General features: G+C 43.8%; 1 long non-coding RNA gene across 1 annotated transcript in view; it reads right to left on the bottom strand.

The window, feature by feature from the left end:
• Window positions 1–6,861: 6,861 nt before the first annotated feature.
• Window positions 6,862–11,988, bottom strand: part of LOC309363068 — a 37,618-nt gene continuing 32,491 nt past the window's right edge. The window contains exons 4-5 of the long non-coding RNA XR_014165215.1: window positions 8,148–8,428; window positions 6,862–7,087 (exon numbers count right to left, since the gene is read on the bottom strand). This is a non-coding gene — a long non-coding RNA (uncharacterized lncRNA). The remainder of the gene's footprint in view (window positions 7,088–8,147; window positions 8,429–11,988) is intronic.

Below are 11,988 nucleotides of genomic sequence, written 5' to 3'. Positions count from 1 at the left end.
CTGAAGCACCACCTTAGTTAGTGGGGCCTCCTGCTGCTGCCGCACCACCGGAACACAATTTCTGTTCTCATCCTGAAGCAAAGTTCTTAACCTGAAGCACTATTTCTGGGTTAGCGGAGTCTGTAACCTGAAGCGTATGTAACCTGAAGCGTATGTAACCCGAGGTACCACTGTAATTCCAAGTAGGAAATGAGAACAGCATTTAAATCATTTTCATAATATTCTCTTTTAAGGCATTACATGCTGTAAACTTTAAACCGGTGGTCCATAACTGTTCCCAGTCAGCAAACATAATATTATGTCCAACGTCTTGTGCCCATTTAATCATAGCTGACTTCACCGTTTCGTCCTGAGTATTCCATTTCAGCAGCAAGTTATACATCTTTGACAAGTTCTTTGTTCTAGGTTCTAACAATTCTGTTTCTAATTTCGATTTTTCCACCTGGAATCCAATTTTTTTATCCAGTTTATAAGCCTCCATTATCTGATAGTAATGAAGCCAATCTCTGCCTTTACTTTTTAGTTTCTCAAAACTCTGCAATTTCAATTTGTCTCCCAATTTCTGTTCTCATTCTGAAGCAAAGTTCTTAACCAAAGGTACTATTTCTGGGTTAGCGGAGTCTGTAAGCTGAAGCATATGTAACCTGAAGCGTATGTAACCTGAGGTACCACTGTATATGAATACTTGACCCTAGTATGCACATTTGGGATCACACAACTTGGCTGGAGAACTACCTTGCAAAATCCGGAAACATTTTGAAAGCTGTGTTTGAGTTCACATACAAAGTCTGCCATGTTCATTTTGAATGCAAACTGACTAAAAGATTTCTTCAATATCCTTTCCTAATACCATGACCTAATATTGATGTGTCAGCTGCTTAGCGTGGCTGCCTAGTGTTCTTTAAGTTTATAATTATCTAAACTGAAATTAAAATGGTTAGGCTTAGTAGATGTGAAAATGGCTTGTTTTCCTTGTTTTATTTTTTTCCAGTTTCACTAGGATTGTTTTTTTCTAGCTGATGCTTCTTCCCTCTGGCTGATTCTAGTCAATCACAGATCACACAGTGAAAATCATGATGTCACAATGCTATGTAGCCAATCAGAATGGGCGAGCCAAGTCATTTGAGGAGAAAGGCCATACCCCCTATATTAGTCACATCTAATCAGGACAGCAGGACGCGGGTGGTGCTGTGGTCTAAACCACAGAGCCTAGGGCTTGCCGATCGGAAGGGTGGTGGTTTGAATCCCCGCAACGGGATGAGCTCCCGTTGCTTGGACCCTGCTCCTGCCAACCTAGCAGTTTGCAAACATGAAGTACAAGTAGATAAATAGGTACCACTCTGGCGGGAAGGTAAACGGTGTTTCCGGGTGCTGCTCTGGTTCACCAGAAGCGGCTTAGTCATGCTGGCCACATGACCTGGAAGCTGTACGCCGGCTCCCTTGGCCAATAAAGCGAGATGAGCACCGCAACCCCAGAGTCGGCCACGACTGGACCTAATGGTCAGGGGTCCCTTTTCATTTTAATCAGGACAGCAACAACTCAAGGACTGCCTCTCTCCATATGAACCTTCCCAGACCCTGAGATCATCATCTTGAGGCCCTTCTTTGTGTGCCCCCTCCACAAGAAGTCTGGAGGGTGGCAACACGAAAAAGAACCTTTTCTGCAGTGGCTCCCCATCTGTGGAATGCTCTCCCCAGGAAGGCTCGCCTGGTGCCTTCAATATACATCTTTAGGTGAAAAATTTTCTCTTCAACCAGGCCTTTGGGTGATTATAATCCTATATCTTTTAAAATGTGTTTGTGGGAAGGGGTGGGGGTGATTGGTTTTTATTATGTATGCTGTGTTTTTAGCTTTAGCTAGCCCTGGGGATTATCTAAAGCTTATTTCCCCTACACTGATTTTTGAGTTTTGAATTTTATTGTTATTCATGTATTTATACTGTATTTTATGTTGCTTTTATAATTAAGTGTTTTAAATTTGTTGTTAGCCGCCCTGAGCCCAGTTTCTGAACTGGGAAGGGTGGGGTATAAATAAAATATTATTATTATTATTATTATTATTATTATTATTATTATTATTATTATCTTGACTTTTTACGTTGTGAACCACTCTTTAATCAAAGGTGGTATACAAATTTAATAAAAATAAAAAAACAACCAGGAATCATGCAGTTCATACATGAAAGGTGTTGACTTCCTGGTCATCTAGAACAATACCAATTGAGTTCTTCAATCGCTATGGTGCTCTTTTTAAATATTATTTTCTTTCCTTGTGTTTTGTACTTAGAGAGGACACCTGGTTACGATTATAGACAGCATGCCTCGCTTGGTGTCCGCAACGCAGAAGTCTCCCGTGTGAGGAGCCACATTTCCAAAAGCCGTCGCGGCAATACACTTGCTTATTGCAATTCTTGGATTCTTCTTTGAACTCGATAATCATCTGCAGCCTGTTTCCCCCACCCCCTCCAGATTTGCCCATGATCACTGGAGGGAGCAGGCTTCCTCATCCTTTCTCCATGGTAATTGGTCTCAGTGCAACCAGGAGAGGGGAAGGAGAAGGAAGATTCCTTCTTTTCCTCCTACCTTAAATTGATTCTTTTGTCTCGGAGGCTAAGCAAGCCTCACTTCCTGCGATGCCCCAGGGCTTGGAAGATGGAGACCGCTTGATTGATAGGCCCAAACAGAGTAATGGGCAGTGGTTATACCAGACATGACACAGACACAAAAAGTAGTCTGCTACAAGCAGCTTCTGATGGATGTTAACATCAATTATTCACCAATCCGGATGTGCGTTCGACAGTAGCTTTAGAGCAGCACGAGAATTTCATAATGAAAATATTCTGGGTTGTTTTTTGGGGGGTGCGTGTGTATGACTGGTGTCCATTTGTTCTTTGCTGTTGTTGTTGTTTAGTCGTTTAGTCGTGTCCGACTCTTCGTGACCCCATGGACCAGAGCACGCCAGGCACTCCTGTCTTCCACTGCCTCCTGCAGTTTGGTCAAACTCATGCTGGTAGCTTCGAGCACACTGTCCAACCATCTTGTCCTCTGTCGTCTCCTTCTCCTTGTGCCCTCCATCTTTCCCAACATCAGGGTCTTTTCCAGGGAGTCTTCTCTTCTCGTGAGGTGGCCAAAGTATTGGAGCCTCAGCTTCAAGATTTGTCCTTCCAGTGAGCACTCAGGGCTGATTTCCCTAAGAATGGATAGGTTTGATCTTCTTGCAGTCCATGGGACTCTCAAGAGTCTCCTCCAGCACCATAATTCAAAAGCATCAATTCTTTGGTGATCAGTCTTCTTTATGGTCCAGCTCTCACTTACCAGGAACCAAAACATAATGTTTTTCTATGGATCCACCTTCTGCCTGACGCACAGGGAGCTTCTTAGTGCATTTCTTAGGCATCAGTGGTGGCTGGTGCTGACTAGACCTGGTGCACTGCTCGGAGGTCACAGGGCCATGGCGAACAAGGGGTGACAGGGGTGTGGCCAAGATCTGGCTCCTCCCCCACCTTCCTCCCTTGCAAAGCTACCATGGGCACTTAAGCATTGCAACCTTTCAACTAAACTGAAAAGTGTTTTTCCAGAAGGGGTCCAGACCCTCACAAGTGTCCCTATTTTCCAGGGACAGCCCTGGATTTACAGAAGCCATCCTGGTTTCTGATTGGATCCTGGAATGTCCCGCTTTTCCATTGGACATCCCTATTTTCATCAGAGAAATGTTGACGGGTTCGGTAGGACAGCCCTATCTTCTTTGGAGAAATGTTGGAGAGGATGGAGTTACGCGACTCCTGAGCCAAGCAGATAAGTAACCATGCAACCTTTAGAAGAAATCTGAAGGCATCCCTGTACAGTGGTACATCAGGTTACAGACGCTTCAGGTTACAGACTCCACTAACCCAGAAATAGTACCTCTGGTTAAGAACTTTGCTTCAGGATGAGAACAGAAATCGTGCGGTGGCAGCAGGAGGCCCCATTAGATAAAGTGGTACCTCAGGTTAAGGACAGTTTCAGGTTGAGAACGGACTTCCAGAACGAATTAAGTTCTTAACCCGAGGTACCACTGTATAAGGAAGATTAAAAAATAATAATGTTATGATGTTTTTATATGTTGGAAGTTGCCCAGAGTGGTTGGGGCAACCCAGTCAGATTATTATGGAATAGGATGTTCCTATTTTCATTGGAGAAATGTTGGAAGGTATGAGATATAGACACAGACATTTAATGTGGCTGGGGCGACGCAGTCAGATTGGCAGGTTTTTATTATTATTATTATTATTATTATTATTATTATTATTATTATTATTATTATTTAGGACACCCCTGTTTTCATCAGGGAAACGTTGGAGGGTGGGGGATCCCTGTTGTTGTAGTTGCAAAAGTTTCTGTAGCCTATACCTGTTCTGGTTTTCACCCAATCTTCCCCCTTTGCACAGAAACAATGGGCACATTCTAACTTCTCTGCTGTCTTCATGTGCTTTTCAAGTGGGAACCTAGAGATGACCCACAATCAGCTGGTTGGAAAAGCAGTGATTCATTCATTTCCCAGAGTCCCTCACTTCATGAGCTTAGATCTTAACGCTCTCATTCTATTTGGCACCCGCCCATTCTCCCTTGTTGCAAAAAATTATCATTTTATCAATCTATTTTAACATGCCCTTTCCTGGTTACGAAAGGAAACGTTGATCAGCTGCTGATTACCCTCTCCTCCTGCTCCAGAACCTCCCAAATAAATGTGTTTGGTGGTCAAGGCTGATGTGGAAGTCCAGACAGGCATAGACATCTATTCACCCAACTATTCATTCCACAAGAAAAGCAAATTTGGAATGCTTATTACAAGGTTGTTTACTAAGCACCCCAGGGGGCAAGCTCTGTGATTCAGTTACAGTCCAAGAGGTCAACCCTCACATAACTGGCTCTAGAGTCATTAGCTGAGTCAATGTGAGAGATAAGTAATTTCCTATTTCTATTCACACGAAAAATGACAGTGAAGTGAATAATAATAATTTTTTATTATTATTATTTCAAACTGCTAGGTTGGCAGGAGCTGGGTCCGAGCAACACTGTAGATCTTTCAGCAACTGAGCAGGCCTTACTGCCTGTTATCATGCGCTGAATGGTCATTCCTAGGTAGAATTTCTATCTCAGCTTAAATTGGTTTCCCTCAGAATAAATTTGTAGATTAGGATCTGTCTGCTCTAAGCTTTTTTGCCCCCCCCCCCCTGGACTGTTTCATCTGCCAGTCAACCAGGCCATAAACAAGTTGCACCATAAGGATGAATGTCTCAAAAACAGATCTAAAGAGCTCGACTCTCTCTCTCGCTTTCTCTTTGGGTCTGCAGATAATTAGAGAGCGGGAGTTAACAATGCATTAGTGAAGAGTGTTTGCCCTCGGGTTAGTTTCTAATGAGTTTTGTCTTTAAGTTCATAGTGTCTGTTTTCTCATGTTGTTGAGAATTTCACTTTGTCCTAAAACGGTCTCTGCCTTCCTCACTCATCAAGTTTCCACTTGTCCTTTAGTCTGCAGAGAAGCTGCAGCTCATAAGAGAGGAGAAGGCGGGAGATCAGACCAGAAGTCCATCTAGCCTAGTATTCTGTCACTAACAGTGGGCAGCCATCTGGAGAGGATAGTAGAGACAACCGCTCCCTATTGTTTTCCCCCGGTGTCTCCTTCACAGTTTCCTCACCTTCTCAGATTCCAGCACAGGTTACTTTGCCAGCCTACTCTAGAGGATGGGCAGCCTTATAATAGGATTGATAGACATGCATGGAACACCATAGTGTAGACTTGCAGAGCTCTTCAATCATGGGTCCCCAGATATTTGATGGACTACAACTCCTATCATCCCCTGCCAGGTTAGCCAATAGCAGGGGTGATGGGTGTAGTTGTACAACATATGGGGACCCAAGGTTGAAGCACTTAGTTTCTAAAATGACACGGCAGGACATTAAATACTCCAGCTGGCACTCTTATTCCTTCTCCCACCTGGGTGTTTGCTGCTGGCAATTTCTCGGGGCTGAGGAACAGCACATTCTTCTTTTTCCATATATACATTTCACTTTTAATTTGAATGCAGGCGGTTTACAAGCTGAAGAGACAACAAAATAGACAGCAGAGACCACACACCTAATAATCTGATCTAATACAAAAACGTCGTAATAAAAATGGAACTTTAAAATAAACATAGCAAATAAAGCAATATTCAATAACCCAATAGAATGTAATAGGTAAAGGTAAAGGTACCCCTGCCCGTACGGGCCAGTCTTGACAGACTCTGGGGTTGTGCGCCCATCTCACTTAAGAGGCCAGGGGCCAGCGCTGTCCGAAGACACTTCTGGATCACGTGGCCAGCGTGACATCGCTGCTCTGGCGAGCCAGAGCCGCACACGGAAACACCGTTTACCTTCCCACCGGTAAGCGGTCCCTATTTATCTACTTGCACCCGGGGGTGCTTTCAAACTGCTTGGTTGGCAGGCGCTGGGACCGAGCAGCGGGAGCGCACCCCGCCGTGGGGATTCGAACCGCCGACCTTTCGATCAGCAAGTCCTAGGCGCTGAGGCTTTAACCCACAGCGCCACCTGCGTCCCAACAGCGCCACCTGCGTAAATAATAATTAAACAGTTTTCACTTAACAATTGCAATAAAGAATTACTAAACTACAATCAATAAAAATAACGGCAAATCAAAATGTGTAAAATACAGTTGTATCTTGGAAGTTAAACGTAATCCGTTCCAGAAGTCCATTCGACTTCCAAAATGTTCAGAAATGAAGGCGCAGCTTCCGATTGGCTGCAGGAAACTCCTGCAGCTAATCGGAACCCGCATTGGACGTTCAGGTTCCAAAGAACATCCGCAAACCAGAACACTCACTTCTGGGTTTCTGGCATTTTGGAGCCAAAACGTTCGAGTTGCAAGGCATTTGACTTCCGAGGTACAACTGTACCACAAAACATACACATCCATGTAAAAGGTTGTCAAATTGGGAAACAAGGGCACACAACTTACATTCTTCTTCTTATTAATAATAAAAATCCCTGAAGTCCTCGCTTCCCAGCTGCTTCTGCTGTTCCTAAAGCCATGGTCTGGAAAAGTCTCCTAGGGTCGGAGGGTAGGCCAAGGCAGGTTCAAAAGGTCATTGCCTGGTGTCCAGCACAAAGTCTCTTCCAGTGCCGGGGTCTGGAACCACAAGCTGGTCTCATGGCGGAGTCCTGGCTCACATTTAATCTTGTCAACCTCTGAGAATGGATGTGGACAACCTCCTCTGCTTAGTTGGGGCTACTTCCTTTCCTCCTGTTGTAAACAAAATCTGCCCTTATAGAGTCTTTCGTAGGTTCTCCATCGGTAGGAGAAAATAACAGAGGCCAACCAGCGAATATTGAGAAGCAAAGCAGCTAGTAAGCCTGATCTTTATTAAAGCTGTTGCAACAGGGTGCTCCCCTCACACGCAGGAGGACAGAGGAGGACCCAGCACAAAGGTGTGCCCGCCTTTACGTATGTAGACATTTTGAAATTCCCTGCCATGGAGCTCAAGACCACCCCTTCATACATCATACATCCATCCATCACAGAAGAGGTGGTCTACAACAGAAATTTGAATGTTGTTGTTTTTCCTGCCTGCCAGGTTATCTGATAATGTCTTATCTGATTGCCTTTTCTGGTAGTCTGGCCATTTCTTTGAGATGGTAATTACTTAATTCCTGAGACAATGGGAAAGTTCCCTCACCCCCTCCCTCCTTGCAGAGAAACATTTGGTCAGTTTGGGAGTCAAAATGGTTTCAGGACGGTCTTCCTGTGCTGATCCAGACCTGTAGTTTATATATTTATGTACATGTTTGCTTGGTACATTTATGAACTTTTATTATATATTTATGTAAAAAGAATTAAGGATTATATGGGAAGTTGGGTATAAAAGATAATGACATTTTTAAAACTTTTATTGTAACATGAAATTGTAATCACAAATTTTTGTCATAATTTTTATCTTAATAACAGATTATGTAAATTTCATTTTCTTTCCTTTTCCCTCCCCTCTTAAATTGTACCCTCTTTTTCAGTATTGTTTCCTTTCTTTGTATATAATAAGCATGGAAATAAAATAATAATAATAATAAATTATTACAAGGGCCTGCTGAAATCAATCCTGTACCTAACCCACCTTTTCTGATGATGGCAAAGGGCACTCTGAAGTTGCAGCCCCGCCTTTGCCCATGCAGGTGAGGTGAGCCCTACCACATGGAGCTCAGATTCGACTCATCGGCTTGGACGTTTGACTGGAGACTTTTCTTCCCATTGTTTTCTTTTGTTGTAGCAATGCTGCTGACTAAGCAAGAGTTTATTCTTTGTTCTGCTTCCCCTCACCCTTGCAGGCTGCTGGGTCATTGCTGAGCAATCAGTCAGACTTGCTAAAAGCCTTTGCCTCCTTTCCATGTGGCTTTCCTACTTCCAGATGGGGTGAAGAAGGAAGGGGAAAAAAAAAAGCTATTTCCAATGTTTATCAAAGGGCTGAGCTACAGTGTGCAAGCAAACCATCATTGTGCTTTATTGAGTGTGGGGCTCATGGGATTTGACATCACTGCAAATTCACGTCTGGAAGAAAAACCCAGCTAGCGGAGAGAAAAAGGAAAGGAACACACACAAAAGAAACACGCACATCACAGGCTAAGCAATTAGTGTTGTGAGAAGTTTCTTACGTGGACTTACAATGAGACAAGGAGACACCGAGATAAGGTCTATTACTTCCCTTTTATTATAACGCGTTTGCAAAGGCGGGCTCCTCGTCCCAGGGTGGTACGAAGAGCCCCGAACAATGGACGGGCAAGTGTATTTATCCCTATTGCTGCCGCCCTTCATTCGAAGCTTGGCTTACAATCTATCTAATCATCAAAGACATGGTACTAATACATCATCCATTCTACGCTCTCTAAACCTAACCTTATTTAGAGACTCTTTCTACTTCCTTATCTTGTTGACCTGGCTCCCCTGCAGCCGAACCCACCGCTGGAATTTACAACAGCCCAACGCTGGAATTTACGACTGAGTTCGAGGCACACCTTTTTACTCCTTCTCACAATCCCCCCTCTTTTTGTATCTTGTCTCGAACTCACATAATAATTCTTGGGCTGCTATTTCTGCTTCCTCATCGGATGTGGGTACTGAGGCATATTGCATCTTCATAAAATATGTGGATACCTTCCGTTCTGCTAGGAGGGACAAAGAATTATTGATAGTTCTAACGAAGATTGGCAAAATGCATGGAATTAAAACGCATCCTGCCGCAATTAACCCAATTAGGGCCACTATGGCCTGCAGACCAGGTAATTTAGGGAACCATGAACCAAACATATCCTTAAAATTTAATCCATCCCAAGTCTGGACCGGTATATGTGCTAACTTTACCATACGGTCTGCTATGTCTTTCACCACCTTCCCACTATCATCTATTTCAATACAACAATTAGTAAGATTAAATTTTCCACAAACCCCGCCTTCTTTTGCTAATAAATAATCCAAAGAAAGCCTGTTTTGCATAATATATGTTCGGCTTTTAGCACTTTCCTTAGCTAATTTGGTTAACGCTGCGGCTGTTTCATTAGTAATTATTTCTACAACTGCCTGTAAACGGATAATGCGATTCAGCAAATAGATGGGATCTCTGCCAAAGGATCCGGCTGTGCCATCATTTGCCCAAGTGGCTGGACCATAATATTGGATAATTCTCTCTGGGGGCCATTCTGTATCTGTCCATTTTCCTATATGGATTCCCCGTTTTCGTCGTGGTCCTATTTCATCATATACTGGGACTCCTAGTTTTGCTTTAGTATGCAAAGGGAGTAGGAAGAAACTAGGTCTTAAGGTTGCCAATACACATGAGCCGACCCAATTTAAAGGTAACCTATTGTAAGCATAGCTCCCACAAGCCCAGTAAAACCCATCGGGGGTTTTCCATTCTAGCATTCTGTTCTCCGGGTCTAGGAGAAAGCTCATATTGGTAATATTTCCGAGGGGAGAGGGCCAAGTTTTATTATTATTCCCTTGACTCCACCACTGTTTGTCCTCCCATTGTCCTATACAAGGGAGTGTCCCCACATGCGTTCCATTTATTCGGCTGGTGTTCCTGGTGAAGCATTCTGTCCCAACTAGGTGATTAGAGATTTGCCATACCTCGTTACCCAAATGCTTATAAGTGTAATTGTTTTGTGTTTTATATACCTCCGTATAGTTTACTTCATGAGCCACCCATGGCCACTGATCCCCCATATTTGTTCCTCCACATACAAAACAATTTTTCACCGTTAATTCCTTGGCTATAGTCTCAGCTAAACTTAGGAACATATTATGGGCTTTAGGGGGTAGGGGAAGGGTATTTAAATGCTGTACTTCTTCCTCAAAATCTTCGAATACTGATATGGGTTGTCTTGTTACCTTAGTTGTGTGTATTTGTATGATGAGATATCCATAAGGATCTTTTCCAGTCCCATCAATGCCTATACCTATGTGCACAAGTTTAGGCGAAGTAGAAGGTCTCTCGCTCGCCCATAGACATACTGGGTTGCATTTTCCTGTGGAGCAGTCGGTGGAGGCAGCTCCCCTAGTGAGATTTATTCCCTCAGGGCCTCTATAGGTGGGCTGCTTATTAACTCCCTCTGTGTACCAATAATTATATACCCCGGCCCCAGCCCCCACGTTGCTTCCTTTTATTCTCTGGAAAAGGTACTTTCTTTCCTGTAAATATGATTGTTCCCATCCACGATTTCCACACCAGACCCCTGCCCCTCCATTTGGGCCCTGTCCTTTATCTATTGCGATACAAGCATCAAAACAGACCATAATCCTGCCCTCTCCCCTTGTTGTATTATGTGCTACATAACCCTGTCGGTTTTGGGCCAAGGAAAACATACTTCTCCCCTCACCAGCTTGATTAGCGGTTCCGCCCTTATATCCGTAAACATATATACTGGAAGTTATGGGTCCCACCGCCAGGGGTTCATAGCATTCCGTCTTGTTTCCTTTTACCCTACATCTATAATATTGAGTTTGGTTGTGAACACAAGGATCTAACTGTTGAACACATTCTGGGGCTATATTATAATACATTAGGGTCTGTGTGATTTTATTGCCTGTTCGGGTTGTCTGGATGCATTCGGTGCACTGGGGTTCCGATTGGGTTGCCCATGAAGTGGCCCATCCTATTAATACTATTCCTAATACTTGCCAGTTACCTTTCATGTGTGGGGTTCAAATAGATTAAAGCTTGCCTCACCGTTGGGGTTTCTGCTAATTGGCACGTTACCTCCCCTCCTAATTTCACTTCACAATATTGGAGTATAACGTCCTCTATAAAGATGATGCTGCACCTTTCAGTACAATGCACACACTGCACACACCCTTCGCAATGTTGACAGCAACAGCACTCGAAAAAGCACACACAGGTACAAAACAAACACATCACAGTCTAGGTGCGCCCTTCTGGATCCCGGTTCCTGATTTGGTAAGCGTAACTTTCAGCGGATTATTTGGACTAGTCACTGCTGTCCAATTTTCAGGTGGAGCTCTTTTCACCCGGTGGTAATGGGTCCATCCATGCTCTCTGGTCCGTACTGCTGATTCGGTTGTGAGCAGGACCTGGTATGGGCCTTCCCAACTCGGGCTGAGTTTCTCCGTCCGCCAAGCCTTTATCAGGACCAGGTCTCCGGGCTGAAAGGTGTGCTGTTGCTCCAGGAGCGGGGGCCGCTGTGCTAGTATGCCTTGTCTGTGGAAAGATAACAGAGACTGGGACAGTGACTGCAAATATTTCCTGATAAACTGATCCCTGAACTCGATTTGAGGGTTTCCTAATACTACCAAATATGGGTGACCCATCATCATCTCAAAAGGGGACAGACCAGTGTCTTTTCGGGGAGCTACCCTCATCCTTAATAGTGCCAAAGGGAGATTTTTCGTCCAAGGCAGCCCATTTTCAAGATATAACTTAGTCAAATGTTTTTTTATTTCCCCAT

This window comes from Podarcis melisellensis (genome assembly GCF_964234715.1).
Source record: "Podarcis melisellensis genome assembly, chromosome: 2".
Classification (NCBI taxonomy): Eukaryota; Metazoa; Chordata; class Lepidosauria; order Squamata; family Lacertidae; genus Podarcis; species Podarcis melisellensis.
This window is presented reverse-complemented; position numbering and strand designations above follow the sequence as displayed.